This window comes from Scyliorhinus torazame, chromosome 7 (assembly GCF_047496885.1).
Source record: "Scyliorhinus torazame isolate Kashiwa2021f chromosome 7, sScyTor2.1, whole genome shotgun sequence".
In the NCBI taxonomy this organism is placed as follows: Eukaryota; Metazoa; Chordata; class Chondrichthyes; order Carcharhiniformes; family Scyliorhinidae; genus Scyliorhinus; species Scyliorhinus torazame.
This window is the reverse complement of record NC_092713.1, coordinates 17220486-17239061: the sequence shown is the minus strand read 5'-3', so window position 1 is coordinate 17239061 and position 18576 is coordinate 17220486. Positions and strand designations below refer to the sequence as shown.

Sequence of the window (18576 nt, the reverse complement as noted above, 5' to 3'; positions counted from 1 at the left end):
CACAACAGGAATTGCACCAAAAATGTAATGGGTGAAATTATTTTGAATTCGGATATCTCCAAATATGGTGGAGGCAGTTGTGTCTGAGATGATAATGAAATGAGAGACAGGAGTTCATAGAAACTTTCTGAACTTGTTTATTCATGTGGGTTTAAATAATTTGCCAAGTTTTTATTTTGGTTCCGGTATGCATTGAAAGGCCAACTGTTAGAAAGCAGCACAAAGAAAGTCTGTCATGTCAACTTTACCTTTGATCACCTGTCATGTATTCTCTTCACAAATTATATTTCCTCTGCCTTGCAAAATGTCCTTGATGTATTTTTCTAAGTTTAAAGGTGCCATAGAAATTATAATTCTGAAACTGGTTAACTTGGATTTCTCTTGAATCGGGATATTCACATATTTTCTATTTGTGTGACCTTGATTAAAATTTGTTGTGGTAGTGATTTTGTGGATTCGATCCAAGAGGTTGGCCCGTTCAATGAGTTAGCTCTGCATTATGGGCCGAATGGAATTCTGTGCCCTTGATTCTTTTACGATAGGATGGTCTGGTTTGCATCTGATGCAAAAGGAAGAACTTGGCTGAAGTCTGTTGAAAGTGCTGCAGAACCGTTTGATTTTGAGCTTTATTAATTAACGTTAATTTCTGCCTGTTCGAAGATTCAGAAGCCACACGGAAAGTAGCAAAGGCATCGCTTTGAGAGCTTGCTATTCGTTTTGCAGTGACCCAGATTTTTCATTTGTAAAATTGATTCCATTTTGTAATGCCTTTAATCTGATCTTTGCAATTGGAGATTGTTTAACAGGACTCAAAAAGAACAGCATTGGATATCACATGCCACAATGACCCATATTGACCATATTGTTGCTCTCTTTTCCCTCTTCTCTCTTCCCTCTCCCATTATTTGTCCCAATTGTGTGGAATATCTGGAGGCAATTATCCAGTGTGTGTGAATAAGAATTGAGAAAGACGCTGGGTGGGATTTTCTGGTCCTTTTGAAGGCGAACCACTTGCCCCATGACACGTTCCCCGGTGACGGAATGGGCAAACCACACAAGATGACATAGACATCGGCGGGGCTGGAAAACGCCGCCAGCGCGCAATGACAAACGGCTTCCGCTGCCTGAAGACACAGTAGGGGGGGTGGTTGAGGGGATTGTGTGTGTGTGTGTCCTTGCCCAACATTTCTGCCAATAATAAGAGATACAAATTTGAGGGCATATCAAGTCTCTGCTGAGACCCGTTAAATAAAGTAATTTGATGATTCTTTTTTCCAAGTCTCACATAATTGCTCTTAAAGTTGTAATTTCTGAAGGGCAGTTTTGGTTGGCTCAGATCGTGTCGTCATGGAGTCACACATGGAGTTCCCGTAACAGCCTCCCCGAACAGGCGCCGGAATGTGGCGACTATGGGCTTTTCACAGTAACTTAATTGAAGCCTACTTGTGACAATAAGCAAATTTCATTTCATTTAATTTACTATGATCCAGAAGGAGGCTTTTTGGCTCATCAAGTAGAGCTGGATGGAACGATGCGGGGAATTGGATTTTCTGCAGTATTAACCAATTATTTTTTCCCAGTTTGGCTTCCAAACGTCCAAAAATCGATGGACTCAGCAATGCTTCCATCGGCCAGAATAGGGAGACTAATAGCACTTGACCAGCCTGTGACGTTCCTGAGAAGGTGATCTGGCACCCAAGGAGTTCTGTGAATACATCTTTTGTATAAACTGGATGGCTGACCTTTTAGACGTATCCGCACCTGTCATGCAGGAGACCGGGGTTCAATTCCCCGACGGGGAGTTTTGTCGCTGTCCAGAAGTTCCACTGGCACCTTTTTATGGGCGGCACGGTGGTTAGCATTATTGCTTCACCGCTCCAGGATCCCAGGTTCGATTCCCGGCTTGGGTCACTGACTGTGCGGAGTCTGCACGTTCGCCCCGTGTTTATTATTATTATTATTATTAAAATTGCCCCTTGGTGTCCAAAAGGATGGCTGGAGCTACAGGGATAGGACAGGGGAGTGGGCCTTGGTAAGGTGCTTTTTCAGAGGTTAGGTGCAGACACGATGGGCTGAATGGCCTCCTGCACCAGAAGGATTGTATGATTCTAACAGGGCTCTCTTATTAAATGGGCCGTTGATAACACTGTAGGACATCTGTACAGGGATTGCTCAAACAACTTTACTTAACAACCTAATGCTTCTCTTCCTCAGTTGACCTGTTGGATGTTATAAAAATGTTGTGCTCCTGTTTGAAATATCTCCAAAATATATCGACACCTGCCCTATGGTCACTATCTTCAACCTCTGAGTGATATAGATTGACTATTCTTCCTGAAACAAACCATTTCCCATTCTCAATCTCGCCTGAGGCTCTGTAGTACATGTACTGGCTCTCGGCAAGTCCTGTTCACCCATAACCTCTGTGCCTGCTGATTTCTCCTTGGTCTGGCTCCTCTATATCTCTGTCACTTCAACTCTCCAAGATCTCTGTGCTTCTCTAATTCGGTACCTGTGCTTCGCGGGTCAATTGTTCCCCTATTGGCAGCCATGTGTTCAGTTGCCTAGGCCCTCCCCCTAAACCTTCCGGTCTCACTCCATCGCTCCTCCTTTGCAATTGCTCTTTGAAGCCTACCTTTCTGACCAAGCTTTTGGTGACCTGTTCCAATGTCTCCATGTGTGACTCTGTGTCAAACTTTCATCGCAAATAGCTCTGGTGAAGTGTTTTCGAACGTGTTACTATTTTCAAGGCTGAAATCAACATAAAGGCAAGCTACTGCTGTTGGGCCAATTCAAATTTGAGTTCAGACAAGAGTTTTTTGTTGATGACACAGAGGAAAGGTTGATAAATGGAACTGAGATGACAGATCGGCCATTATCCAACTGGATGTTGGAACAGGCTTGGGATGTTGAATGGCCTCTCCCTACATTCAACAATCAGCAAGATGAGTCTCCAAGATCCACCCATCACTCTTGATCTATTTTTTTTTCATACAGTGTTGTCACCAATATCTTGTGTTTCCCTTGTTGCATGCATTAAGCCACGGGAAATATGTAACCGAACCCAACATCCATTCAAACTATTCGAGAATTTTTAAACCCTTAATTCCTGTTTCCCAAGTGTTGCTCTTTTAGCTGACCTGAGAAGCAAACGAGGTGACTAAAAGTTTGATGGATCAGGAGATTGTGATTACTAGACTTAGCTTGAAAAGCCTTCAAATTGTAAGTGGCAGGAATAGTAAGGATGATCTGTTCTGCAGCTGTGGGTTCCGTGGAAAGGAAGTTTCTTAATTTTGACCAGTGAGGAGGTAGTGAAGAACGACCTGTTTGTGACTTCGGAGAAACTGGGTGAGCAGATTCAGAGGGCCATTGCCTTTCTAATATGTTACTTCCTAGAGGTGAGGAGGATCTTCGTGTGGCTACTTGTTTGAGATGGAACTAACACTCTCTGGAGGTGGTTTCGTGGTCCATGCTCACAAGTGAAGTTTCACATCTGAACAAGGCCTTTCCAGAATTAGCCCCTCAGACAGCTGCATTAACTTTCACGTGTCGCTTGGGCAACAAAAGATATTTACTGGTTCCTTCAGAAGTGATGGAAAACATGTTCAGTTTTGACTTTGGAAGACCTGCCCAACCAATCCGCCTCCTAACTGGTCACTCGGATTGTGCGGCAGTTGGTTCGTGTGGCCTTAAAGTGACACTCCACTCAACCAACAGCACGGTCTGTGCGGCAGAATAGTACATTACACAGGATAACACTGAATTTGAAGGAGCTGTGAGTCAGTTGTCCTCGTTAGTCACTTTAGTCACTTCCTTGATGCCCCCGATGTAAGTCACCCATTGCCCTATGGATCATTAAATTTCCTCCGCACTTTAAACCTTTAAAATGTGCTTGCTCTTGGCAGAAATGTGAAAGCCTTTGTTGGTGTCGGTATTTAATACAATATGTGGAAGCAAATGGGGCCTCCTTGTATTCACTCAGAGGACACATAGGAGCAATGGGGAGTTCTGAAGGACTTGATTCCAGTTCAACCAAATGCCCAGGTAAATTATAAAAATGGCAAGGGTCACTTTCTTTGGTAAACGAGGACGCGTAGATTTTAAATCTTGTTTCCTTTAAGAATATTTGGGAAGCTTGTACTCTCGGATGGATCTATTTGAGGTTGCTGAAATATTAAATGTCAAATTTGATGTACATTTCATCACAGATTTAGTCCTAATCTCATTTAACAGTTGGAATTTTAATATCTTTGCTGAAAATTCGAACATGCTGTGATGTGACTGGGTAATAATTACCATTTAAAAAAAAAAAAAGGCCATGAATGATAAATGTTCAGAAGTTGCTTGTAATAAGTAATGGACTTGGATTCGGGGCGGGGGGGGGGGGGGGGGGGAGCGAAGAGAGAGAAATAGAAGAAAGATTGGCCTTTTAAGTAATTTATTGGTGAGATACCAGTCTGGGTGACCCCCTGTAGTTCACATTCAGAGCAAGAAACTTTGACGGCACTCATTAGTCTGCAACGTTCCGTCAGATGATGCGTATTCATGAAACATTCACAAAATACCCGTTTTCCACCCAATTTTCTCTTTTTTTTTCTTTCTTTCTTTTGTAACCTGTATGTTCATACGCGCGTTCACAAAAGGGCTTGGATTCAGCAGTCGAGGGATAAGAGCTGATGTGACATTTTTGAGGTAATGAGAAGCCGAGGACTGGGGTGCAAACAAAAGTGGCTTTGGGCAGAGCTGAGTTTGTTTGTGTGTTTTTGTTTTAAAAAAGGCCTTTGCAGGTATTTCGTGCAGCTTCAGGGAAAGCAAATTGTGCAGGTCTAATTTCTCCCGCCATCTCCTTGACTTTTGCCGATTGCGGAGCGACCATTCGACAAAAGCATTTTTGTTGTTCAATGACGAGGTGTCGAGGCACTTGCGCTTGCAAGAAGCCGTAATTTTCTCAGCTTCTCGCCTGCTGTAGCTGTGGCTCTGCTCTCGCACTCCCGCCTCACAGCCTCTCTTGGTTCCCCGCATCTTCTCAGAGCACCGCACAATGCAGAAAGAGACCATTAGGCCCATTGTACCCATCCCAGCTCTTTCAAAGAGCTGCCCAATTAGTCCTGTGTCCCTGCTCTTTCTCCACAACCCTGCTATTTTTCCCTTTCGATCCTAAACCCATTTGAAAGTTGCTATCGATTTTTGTGTGTCAGTCTTTCAGTCAGTGCATTCCAGATCACAAAGTTGCTGAATTTAAAGAATAAATTCTTTTCATTTCACTGTTTCTCTTCTTTCCACCCCCCCATCTAAATTTTATTGCTGCCTTCTTTTCGTTAGCCCAGCCTCTCAAGTTTTCACTCTTTTTTTGTTTCTGGCTGCAGATGGATGCAGGAAAATTATTTATGATTGGAGTAAATAATCCATTTCCACTTGGAATCGAAGCTCCCTGCCTTGTAATCCTCCAGTTGGCCTGGTTAATAATAAATACATATGAATTTTGTTTGTGTTGCGAATCTCCTAACAACGTTGTTTTTTTGTGCTGGGTAAGAAATTCCCCTGCATCCGTTGGGCTGGTAATTTAATATTGTTTAATAAATCAACTGACTCTAGCAGCTCTTGATATAAACCCTGGGAAGCTGTGTTTGCGTTGGAGCATCCTCATTCTGACTAGATGTGATCTCTGCAGGGGTTTTGCATAAACAGACCACTACTCATATACTATCCGTCTACCTCTCAACTTCCTCAACACTTTTTAAAAAATATGTTTTCTACTCTTCTGTGCCAGAGCTTTATTCTATTGTCTACATTCTTTCTGCCTCAGATTCTCGCGCTCTCTCTCGTGCTGCCTTCTTCACAACCTCTTTTTTTTTCTTCTTTTGGTTTTGTTGTCTTTTCCTCCCTGTTTGCATTCTTGTTTTTCATTTTCCAAAGCGGAATACTGCGGATGCTGGATCTCTGAAATAAAAACTGAAAACACTCGACACATCTCTGGCAGCACCTCCTGGGGTTAGAGAGAGAGAGCGAAAAACCGAGTTAACAGTTGGGTCTTTGTCCTATAACCAGAATTTCGGAAAGGTCACAGATTTGGAATTTTGGGATGGATTTTCCAGCCATCCCACACTCTGCGTTCCTGATGTGGGTGTGGATGAAGGGCATGAGTTGGCATAGCTGTGTGGTGGAGAACGAGGGGGTGCGAAGCTAGAGGACTTAACATTGAACAGAACAACTGGGACAAAGTCCATGCTCCTCCTTTATCACCTGAGCTTGACTTGATGAAGATATTGTGGGTTCAAGTCTCATTCCGGAGACATAGGCACAAAAATCAAGGCTGACCTCTTCAGTGTGGTGCTGAGGGAGTGCAGCACTCTCTGAAGGGTCTTCTCTACTCTCAAGTGGAGTAACGGTCGTGTGGCAAGGTGTTCTCCCGAGTATAAAAACAAAATGCTGGAAATATTCAGCAGGTCGAGTGTCGCATCTGTAAAGGGAGAAATGGGGCAGGATTCTCCAATAATGGGGCTATGTCCCCATGCCGGCGTGAAAAGCGGCGCCAACCACTCCGGCGTCAACGGAGTGGGCCCCACCTCTCCAGCCGGCGCGAGTTTGCGCATGCGCGGAATGGCCGGCATGATTCCGCACTTGTGCAGGGGTTCCCTTCTCCGTGCTGGCCCCCGGGCAATATGGCAGAGTACAGGGGCCCGGCGCGGAGGAACATAGGCCCCCACGGAACCAGCTCGCCCGGCGATTGGTAGGCTCCGATCGCAGGCCAGGCCACCGTGGGCGTCCCCCCAGGGTCGGATCCCCCCCCCCCCCCCCCCCAGGACGGCCCCCGCAGTCGCAGACACACCTGAGTAACTTGGCCTGTCGGGGCCCGGAGAATCGCTGGTGGCGTGGCGCTTTCAACGGCCCCCGACCGGCGCAGCGGGAATCCCGGGAGCGCACGAGATTCGGCGGGGGAGAATTGGGAGTCCGGCAGCGGGGCGCAATTCTTGCATCCCCCCCCCCCCCCCCGGGGATTCTCCGATCTGGCGCGGGGTCGGAGAATCCCGGCCATGGTTAATGTTTCGGACCAATGACCCTTTGTCAAATAGTCTCTCCCAGAGGTTATCTTTACTTAACAAACTAAGTGCTGCAAGGCTTGTTCTGGAGTATTCAAGAGTCTGTTTGTCCAAGTTGGCAATCTCGCAAATGTTTGTTGAATCTTCAGATGCTTTTCCGTTTGACTTGAAGCTGCCGCTCCTGGCTGACTGCAAAGAGCTAGACGTTGTCTTGTTCTTTTATTCTTTTGTATCCACATTTCCTTTGGGGTTTTCACATGCACATTTCAGTGTTTGGTCCCTTCTGTTCTGCCTGGTTGTTCATGGTTGGTTCAAAGTTTGGTTACTTTATCATGCATGTCACTTGTTGGGAGTCTCACCTCAAATGTCTCCTACTTCCATCGCAACAATTTTAATCCTTGGTAAAATGCTGCCTTTGCCTTGCAGATAAATTAGAATCATAAAATTTACAGTGCAGAAGGAGGCCATTCGACCCATCGGTTGGGCACTGGCCCTTGGAAAGAGCACCCTACCTAAACCCACTCCTCCACCCTATTTCCATAACCCAGTAACCCCACCTAACCTTTTGGACACTTGAGGGCAATTTAGCATGGCCAATCCACCTAATCTTTGGACTACGGGAGGAAACCGGAGCACCCGGAGTAAACCCATGCAGACACTGGGAGCAAGTGCAAACTCCACATAGACAGTTACCCAAGGCCGGAATTGAACCCGTGTCCCTGGAGCTGTGAGGCAGCATGCTAACCACTGTGTGACCGTCCCACCGCGTTGTCTTTTAATGTTCCATCACATCGCTGCTTCTTGGCTTGCAAGAATGGTATGATTCAGTCATTGTTAAAGCTTTTCTTGTTGAGAGATGTTTAAAATAGATTTTTCCTTTTGTGAGATGGTGCTGATTAGAAAGCTCTTCCAAAGAGGAATGATGATCTGAATAAAGCAGTTCGATGGAATAAGATTTAAGGTGGGGAAACCATTGTTGGTGCAGTGGCTGGTGGTAGGACAATTGCCTGGTATGGCTAACTCTACACTCAATATCAACAACTGAAACATATGCAGGCTCACTTGTTCTTCAACATTGCTCCAGGATCCTATGATTGGAGACCTTTATTAGATCAACTGTTCTCTCTCTCTCTTTCTTCTGGAGTTGTCCCTCTTATCTTTTGGAACCACTGTCATTACTATTCTTTAAAATCAACCTTTAACCACTATGTCCTTTCAAATTCCCAACCCCCTCTTGAACCTCCTCGCGTTCCCTTGCGTGTGGCCTTGAGCAGGTTGCTACCTCTCCGGTTTGTGACTTTTTATTCTTGGAACTTTACTTTGAATCCTTCAATCTGATTTCCTTGTCACCGGCCAAAATGTTTCCTACCCAAGTTGCAAATGTCATCCGGTGTGACTGTGCCAAGACAAAGAAACATTCCCCTCTCGTCCTCCGCCTTTGGTATAGTTGGTCGGCCCATCCTCGGCACAGTCACCCAGCCACTCGAGCGGGCACTCGTCTGTCTCAATTGTTATCTAACCTAATTGTGGCCAGAGTAACAATTACAATGGCATTTTATCCTGTTCCTGCACCATTACCTTTGGCAGCCGCAAGGATCTATCCTTGGCCCCTTCCCATTCTTTATATCCCTGAACAGGCGCCAGAATGTGGCGACTAGAGGCTTTTCACAGTATCTTCATTGAAGCCTACTTGTGACAATAAATGATTTTCATTTCATTTCATATCTATATGTTATCCCTTATCTGAAGCCACAGTATTAGTTTTTGCATGTAAGCTGGCAACACCAAGCTCCACTCTCCATTCCTCCATTTGGGTCCGATTCTCGTCGAACCTGGAAGGATCCGAGGATCCTTCAAAAACAGCAGGCAAGGTCCAGATGCCTTGACCCCATTTCTGGAAAGATCTCTCTGTTTTTGATTGTACGGGAAGTGTTCGGGGTGTGGTTCAAACAGGACGAAAATTCGGACTCAACAGGTCCTTTTGAACTTTGTGATGAGTTCACAGAGTCCCCGTTTTGGCTGTTGCAATGGGCTTAACCAGCAATGTGCGAGTAACAAATTGATGGAGTACACGTAAATACTCCTGAAGGACAGTTGGGGTTAATATAGCCATCATGACCTGAAGTAAATGCCCCACTCCAACTTTTTTTAAAAATGGCTGAAGCTGCCAGTCAGAGTTTTATTGAAAAGCCTCTGCTGGACTGCTTTGATTGGCAGGATAGGTTAGGAAAACACAGTAGTGTCTAGATGTGAGGTTTCCATTTTGTTTAACATTTCACCAATGTCTAGTATTAAGTTATGAATGCTTGGCTGAGTTTTAAAAGCTATAAATATTTTGGGGGAATTATGAATTCATAGTTTGAAAGAAAATCCATTCAATAGCCTCTTGTAAGTTGCCTTTGATGTGGCATTTAAATTGAAATCTGTTTTTAAGAGATTATATCCTTGCGATTTAAAAGCTTTGAGTGATGTTCTTGGATGGGAGTTTCTCCAGTGCTGGCTAACAAGAAACATCCTCAAAATAAATATGGGGGAAACACTGCTCCCCAACCAGTGACTCCTATCCCTGGCAACTGTCCAACACTAAACCAGGCTGTTCACATCACAGAATTGCACCATGCAGAAGAGGCCCTTCGGCCCATCGAGTCTGCACCGACATGTGAAAAACACCTGACCTACCCACCAAATCCCATTTACCAGCACTTGTCCCATAGCCTTGAATATTATAGCTTGCCAAGTACGCATCCAGGTACTTTTTAAAGGATGTGAGGCAACCCGCCTCTACCGCCCTCCCAGGCCGTGCATTCCAGACCATCACCACCCTCTGGGTAAAAAAGGGTTTCCTTGCGTCTCCCCTGAACCTCCCGCCCCACACTTTGAACTTATGTCCCCTTGTCACTGACCCTTCAACAAAGGGGAACAGTTGCACCCTATCCACCCTGTCCATGCCCCTCAAACTTGTACACCTCGATCAGGTCACCCCTAAATCTTCTCTACCCCAGCGAAAACAACCCAAGCCTATCCAACCTCTCTCCTCTTAAGTTCCATCCCATATTACATCCTGGTGAATCTCCTCTGCATCCCCTCCAGTGAAATCATATCCTTCCTATAATGTGATGACCAGAATTGCACACAGTACTCCAGCTGTGGCCTCACCAAAGTTCTATACAACTCCAACATGATCTCCCTGGATAAGCAAGTGTCCCATATGCCTTTTTCACCAGTCTATTAACCTGCCCTTCTGCCTTCAGAGATCTATGGATAAACACGCCAAGGTCCCTTTGTTCCTCGGAACTTCCCAATGTCAGGCCATTCATTGAATACTTCCTTGTCAAATTACTCCTTCCAAAATCTATGGTTAAATTCCATCTGCCACTAATATTCCAATTTGACCTTCCTGGCTGCATCTTCCTGTAACCCAAGACAGTCAACCTCATTGTTAATCACCCGGCCAGTCTTTGTGTCATCCACAAACTTGATCCTACCCCCACATCCTTGAAATCGTATCTGAACCTGAGATTAACTTTCGGGTCACATGTCCATATTTGTAAGGTAAAGTTGACGTCGTCCCAGATGACCACAGGCTACTTTCTGCTTTGAGAGGGAGAGCTGACTGGTGGTGATTTAACCTGCGGATGATCACACCTTGGGCGAGGGGCAAGATTGAGAAGGTGGGGCATTCATGAATAACTTCAGCCGGGAACAGGAATTGAACCCACACTAATGACCTTGCTCTGCATTACAAACCAGCTAGCTAGCCAAGTGAGCTAAACAGTTATATAAAATGCTGCCTTGGCCATTGCATCCTATACTGGTACTTCTGGAAAGGCTTTAAACAAAGCGCAGAAAAGATTTGAATGCAACTTCAAATCTGTAGATAGGTCAAAGAAGTTGAATCTATTTTCCTTTGGCGAAAGCTGAGGAGATGTGATGGAGTTGTTCAAATTCATGAGGGGTGTGAACGCTTTGATGGAGTTGTTCAAAATGAACAGAGTAGATCGGGAGAAACTGTTCTCATTGGGTGGAAGGATTGAGAATGTGAGAGCTCAGATTTAAGATAATTGGCAAAAGGAGCAATGGAGGCAGGAGGAGAAACATTCTCTTGTAGTTGTCATGTGAGAGTACTTTAAGAAATGGATGTTTATAAATGGGTGTTGTATATAAATATCTGTAGTGAGTACCTTTAAGAAATGGGTGTTTACCACTGCAGTGATGTCAGAGATTGGGTGGAGCTGGGCTGTCTGTCAGCTTTTTACTTTCATTTTAGGGTGTTTTGCTGCAGCGTGTGTTTTAGTTTTGTTTCAGAGCTGGATAGCTGCAGTCACAGCCAGAAGGTGTATGAGTTTCTCTCTGTAATCTACAGACTGTAAATCGACCCTGGTGATTTAAACTAATAACAGTAGTGACTTTAACCTGATGTGCTTCTGGTAAAAGGTGTTTTAAGTCTTATGGATGTTAAAAGGAAAGCTTAAAGGATTACTTAGTGTTGTATTCTTTGGGGGTTGTATTTGAATTAATGGTTGCTGAGATGTTCACTATGTTTTAAAAAGGTTAACTTGAGTTCATAGAATAAACATTGTTTTGCTTTAAAAAAAATACTTTTCAATTTCTGCTGTCCCACACCTGTAGAGTGGGCCGTGTGCTCCCCATACCACAATCAATTAAAATTGTGGGTCAGGTGAACTCCATGATACACTTTGAGGTTCTCTAAACCCTGGCCCATAACACAGTGAGCCACTGGGATGAGGAATGCACAGCCTGAGAGTGTGGTGTACGCAGGTTGAATCAAAGCATCTAAGAGGAATTGGATTTTTAAAAAACTATTTTTTATTCAAACCAGAGCATACATGAGTGTTCAAAAACATAACACAATTCCCAGTTTGACATTTTTCCCCCTTTTTTTTCTCCCCTTACCAGCCGCCCCTCCCCATCTGCTGGATACAAACCAGTCCTCAAATAGAGACAAGGACAACCCCCATCTCACCGAGAACCCGCCCCCCCCCCCTCCGAGCCCCGAAGGGGAACTTAACCTTTTCCACTAAAGGAATTTTCCTACATTCCCCCCCCCCCCCCCAACCATGTTGACACCATTTGGCTCCACTGACCTCGACTCCAGTAGAATTCACCACTGACCAATCAGAGTGTTGAATGCCATGACATCAGCACCCCAACTCCAACAGCTCTGACAACCCCGAAGATCACCACCAGAGGGCCCAGCGGCATCTCCACCCCAACATTTTCAATAATACTTCAAATATCAGCCCCCAGAGCCCCACCAATTTTGGACATGACCAAAGCACGTGGACATGATTTGCTGGCCCCCTCCACATCTCTCTCTCTCGCTGATCCTCTACTTCTGAAAGGAACCCACTTGTCCACGTCGCACGAGCCCTATGCATGACTTTGAACTGCACCAAGCTCATCCGAGCACAGGACGACGTTGCATTCACCCGGTGCAAAGTCTCACTCCAAACCACCCCTCACCCTCCCATCCGAACACCATGCCCAGCTCCTCCTCCCACTTCCGCTTGACCTTCTCAATTGGCGCTTTCCCTATGCCCACCAGCCATCTGTAAATATCCGCGATCTTCCCATGCCCCAACTCATCAGGCGATAACAGCATGTCCAACAGAGTGTGCTTTGTAACCGAGGGAATGAGGGCACCCCCTTCCGTACAAAATCCCGTAACTGTATGTACCTGAACCCGCCCACCCTGTCTCGACAACTGGTATTTCTCCTGTAACTCGCCCAAACATCCAAACCTTCCTTCCATGAACAAGTCCGTCCGTCACCCGTTCCACCCCTTTCCCTACGCCACTGCCAATATGCCACATCCATCCCTGCCGGGGCGAACCGGTGATTCCTACAAGTAGGGGTCAGCACCGACATATCCCCCACAACAAATTGCCACCTCAGTTGGTTCCAGACATTTAAGGATGAAGCCACCACCGGATTCACCATATATCACCCTGGGGCAAATGGAAGGGGGGGGGGTCACAGCCAGAGCCCTCAAACCTACCCCCACGCACGATGCCCCCTCCATCCCCACCACCACTGCCGAACCTTCTCCACGTTCGCCGCCCAGTAATAATACAACCAATTCGGGGGAGCTAGCCAGCCCCCCACCCCACCAACCCACCACTTCCTTTGAAAAAACACCCGCTGAATGCATGCCATCTTACCAGCCCATACAAAAGGCAAGATTAACCTGTCCACCTTACAGAAGAACACTGTTGGCATGAATATTGGTAGGGACGGAAACACAAACAAAACTCTCGGCAGGTTGTTCACCTTGTCCGTCCGCACCTTCCCTGCTAATGATATTGGGAGGGCATCCTACCTCTTCAGATGCCCTTTCACCCCCTCCCACCATGCCAACCAAATTCCATTGGTGCCTCGTGGCCCAGTCATATCCAAGTACCTGAACCTGCTCCAGGCGAGCTTATGGTACCAGTTTATGAACCTACTCCTGGCCAGCTTAGGGCACTCATCTGCCCTTTTCCCCAGGGCATTCACCCGAAACACTTCACTTTTGGCCATGTTCGATTTGTAGCCCGAAAATGACCAAACTTCTCCAATGTGCCCATTATTCTAGTTCTGCATTACCAACGAATTGGAAATGTACAGCAACGACTCATTCGCGTACAGCGAGACTTGACAATACCCAACCAGTCCCCTGATACCCGGAGCACAATAACCAAAGATTTGATAGCCAGCATGAACAGAAATGGGGATAACGGGCACCCTGTGTAACTGGAAATACCCTGAACTAATCAAACTTGTCCTAACACTAGCCATGGGTGCTGTTTTTAATAACCGCACCCATGTGATAAACGGGAGCCCGAACCCGAACCTCAAACAAATTCCTTCGCTCTGCCCTATCAAGCGCCTTCTCCGCATCCAGAGACACAATAACCTCCGGCACCCTGCCCTTCGGCATCATGACCACATTCAATAGTCGTCCAATATTGCTCGAAAGCTGCTTTTCCTTCTGATCCTCCGACACCACGGGCGGGATTCTCCCGCCTCCGACGCCAGAATCGCGATCGGCTGGAGATATCCCTGTTCCCTGTTGGGGGTGGGGGTGCTTTCACGATGCTCCGCCCCCTCTACACCGCACGCCGTCAGGACGGCCTCCGGACGTAACCTGAGGCCCTCCCCCAATGGGCCGGGTTCTCGACAGCGTGGGGCGTGTTGATAGTTGTTTTCGGGAACTTGGGGTGGCGGCTGACGCGGCGGGTGTGGACTAAGTCCATGAGCGGCCATGGACCTGCCAATTCTCTGACTGTATCCGCAGCTGGAGTCGGAGGCTCTATGCTGCGTGCCTGCTAGCCCCCCACCAGACTGAGAAATGGTGGCCGTTTTGCGCCATTTTATCGGTCGTAAAACGCTCCGTTCCCACGCCGGGGTCAGTACATAGTCTCCCAAACGGAGAATCCAACCCCATATCTGGGACACACCCTCCAACCGCCTTGCCAATACCATAGCCAGCACCTTCACATCTGTGCTTAATAGGGAGGTGGGCCTATATGACCCACACTCCACCAGGTCTGCGAGTGGAACTAGATTAGATTCTAGAATAGCTCGTGCAGTGTGCTATTTTCAAAGACATTTTGTTGCTGTTACTCAAATCGAGCACAGAGAAAACACCGGAGATCAATGATAAATATCTGGAGAGTGTGGGGACAACATCACCCAACAACAATTGTTCAAAATTCAATTGGAATTGGATGTTTGAGAAAGGAAAGTGGGTAAATCGGGAAATTATAGGGAAATTGGTCTTTTTTCTATCATGAAGGATAAAACTAGAGAAATATGGCTCTTATGAGTTAATCAACACTGATTTCTAAATTGCAGACTGAACTAAACTATCGTTGTTGGATTTTGGCGGAAATTGGGAAGACCGTGGATGAGATTTCTTTCGGTTTTTAAAAGGTATTGATAAGCAATCATGCAAGATAGAAACATGTTGGAGGGCAGAATACAAAGAGGGTGAAAGGGAGCTTCTTGGACAGGAGCTGTATCCTATCTGGTGCTCTGTAGAGGTTAGAATAGAATAAAACTTTATTGTCCATGCAAAAGTAAGAATTGCCCATGCATAAGTGGCTTCACTTCCAATATAACATAGTTATTAGAGTTGAAAACAGTAAATATTCATGTATACATTTGCTGCATATTTAACACACATCCATACCATACAAATGTAACGCATTTGCACGTTGCCATTAAAGAACTTACTGCAGATAAAATAATAAAAACAGCAAGTTTAAATTTACATTGTTATTTAGTAAGCATATGGCACTGGGAACAAAAGGCCTCTTGGACAGATTTTCCCTGGTAATAGACCATCCTAAAGCGTCAGCTCAAAGGGAGCCTTTCAAATTAGTTTGTCTTGGCACTGCCCTTGCTCCTCGTGTGTGTATATAAATAATCTGCAAAATGCTGACACCAATTCTTTTGCGCGGAGAAATCCCAGAATCATAGAATTTACAGTGCAGAAGGAGGCCATTCGGTCTATCGAGTCTGTACCGGACCTTGGAAAGGGCAACGTGCCCAAGCCCACACCTCCACCCTATCCCCGTCACCCAGTTACCCCACCTCACCTTTTTTTGCTTTTGGACACTTAAGGGCAATTTAGCATGGCCAATCCACCTAACTTGCATATCTTTGGACTGTGGGAGGAAACCGGAGCACCCGGAGGAAACCCAGGAGGAGTACACGTGGATGTTGGTCATGGTGTGATAGTTTTGTTGATAATTGGGAAAGGTTGCACGAGGACTAGCTGGCTGGGCAGACAAGTGGTAGATGCAGTTGATTAGTAATTGTGGTGGAAATGATGGAATACATTTTCCACATGAGACCATGGAGACTGCTTCAGTGGTAAGGTTTTAAATGGAGTGGTAGTGCAGGAGATTTTGCATCTGTAGATTCTCGGGGGGGGGGGGTGCTTTAAGGGTACTTAGAATGAATCACTACGTTGCAGAAGGAGGCCCATCAAGTCTGCGCCGACTTTGAAAGGATATCCTATCCCCTTAACCCAGCAACCCCACCTAACCTAACCTTTTGGAGACTATGGGGCAAATGATCATGGCCAATCCACCTAACCTGCACATCTTTCGACTGTGGGAAGAAACCGGAGCACCCAGAGAAAACCCACGCAGACACTGGGAGAACGTGCAGACTCCACACAGTCAGTCACGAGGACGGAATTGAATCTGGGACCCTGGAGCTGTGAGGCAGAAATACCAACCACTGTGTCACCGTGCTGCCCCAGAGTCTGGAGAGATGAGGGCATAAAATGATATGAACACATACACATGAGTCTTCACTAATGTGACGGGTGACATGGAATATGTGTGCATGTTGGCCACTGTATGTGGACGCCTGTTGTGGAACTGGACAAATGAAGCATCACCCAATATTTATGCCTAAAAATCGCATTTTGGGATGCCAATCCGGCCAGCAACGTCTACGAAAAAAATAGGATGTCTTTCTTGAATAAAGCTACTGGTGCCATTCAATTTTATCCAGCCATGAACCCTCCGATGACTCCCATTCTCCCAATTCTGACCCCTGGTGCATTCCCCACTTCAGTTGCGGCTGTTGTCAAGGCCCTAAGTTCTGGAATTCCCTCGCTGAACCTTCCTGCGGTTGTTTCTTCTTAACGACTGTTTTTGGACTGCAAGATCACGGCAATTGTCTAAATCCAAGCGCGATGGCAGCCAACACTCTTTGGAATACAATAGAAGATTTAAATCTCCACCTTCATCATTTTGTTCATTCCAATAAATGGATAGCTTGTTTGCAGGAAAATGTTTAACGTTGGATTTGATAGAACAATTTTATAATATTTGTATCTCAAAATCTTTCATGATTCCCACTCCGAATGAAATCAAAGTTGGCAGGCCACTTATAGAAAATAATGATCTTTTGCTAGGGAGCGAAAGAATTTGATACAAATATCAGTTTTGTGCGATGAAAATCCCAAATGGATAGAATGAGGGAATATTCAGCTCTGAATTATGCAGCAAATGAGTCCACTTTTTATAATAGCTGTGCTTTTCTGCTGTTAACAGCATCCTATTGGGACAGCTCCCTATGTTGGGTGTTTTTTTCTGGCACTGTCTTTCACAGGTCCCCGCTATTGCGATTTATTGACTCTTATCGGGTGCTGGCAAGGGGAAAAGGGTACCCGACTTGTCGACCTGAGTTTTGCCCTGTCCCTCCCCTTACCCTAACTCATTCCGTGTTCCATTCACTTTCCATCCTTGTGCTCGGACCTGTCTAGCCCCACCATCCAGCAACACCTCTGCCCAGATCTTCTGTGAAGTGACTATCAGATCGCCGCTCCCAACAGTACCTTTCTGCATGCTGACGCAGCTCCATGTTTCTGGACAGTCCTTCAGAGTCCAGCTTTCTCTTGTACAGTCCATTGGAAAACTCCATTGGGTGGGGGGAGGGGGAGGTGGGGGGCGTGGGCTTGGTTGGGCTTACTCGGGTGGTGAGGAGTTAGCTTGGTTGGGGCGGGTAGTTAGGAATTAGCTTGGTTGGGCAGGGTCCCTGGTGATCAGAGGGTGGGGGGGGTGGTCGGGTGAAAAGAAGTACTGGTTGTGGGAGGCGCATCAGGAGGCTGCGTGGGGGTAGTGGGGGGTGGGGGTTTCAGTGTTAGTGATTTATGTCAGAGGAAACCCCCACAGACACTGGGAGAATACGCAAACTCCACACACAACATCACCCAAGGCCGGAATTGAACTCTGACCATTGACACTGTGCGGCAGCGGTGCTCCTATGATAGTTTCACCCATCTGCTTCACTAATGTCCCTTTAAGGAAGGAAATCTGCCATCCTTACTTGATCTGACCTATACGTGACTCAGCAATGTGGTTGGCTCTTAAAATGCCCTTTGAAATGGCCGAGCAAATCACCAACTGGACATGCCAGTAATTGCTGGTTCTGCCAAATCCCATGAATGGATTAAAAAGAAGTGTTCCTATTAATACTAGTTTTTCGGTTCCAGATTTTATTAATTGAATTTAAATTTCATCAGTCACCATGGTGGGATTTGAACCCATGTCCCCAAAGCACGAACACAGCCGAGTGACATTACCACTCTCCCATCATAATCTAACCAGGAGCTGCATTGCCATAGGGACACTAATGAACTGGACAGAAATTGCAAGGGGGAGGACGAGACAGGGATGCCCTCTCTCCCCACTCTTGTTTGCGCTGGCTATAGAGCCATTGGCAATTGCTATGAGAGCTTCGAGGGGCTGGAGAGGACTGGTCTGGGGGGGGGGGGGGGGGGTGGAGCACAGGGTTTTGTTCTATGCGGATGCCCTGCTTCTGTACGTTTTGGTGCTTCTGTATGTTTTGGACCCAATAGAGGGGATGGAAGAAATCATGAGGACTCAAGTGGAATTTGGCCAGTTTTCGGGGTATAAGCTTAATATGGGAAAGAGTGAGATGTTTGTGGTCCAGGCGAGGGGACAGGAGAGGTGACTGGGAGAGCTGCCGTTTAGGTTAGTAAAGGGAAGCT

General features: G+C 46.2%; 1 protein-coding gene across 9 annotated transcripts in view; it reads left to right on the top strand.

The window, feature by feature from the left end:
* Positions 1-18576, top strand: part of adgrl2a (adhesion G protein-coupled receptor L2a) — a 695216-nt gene that overhangs the window by 5011 nt on the left and 671629 nt on the right. The gene's annotated exons all lie outside the window — the stretch shown is intronic.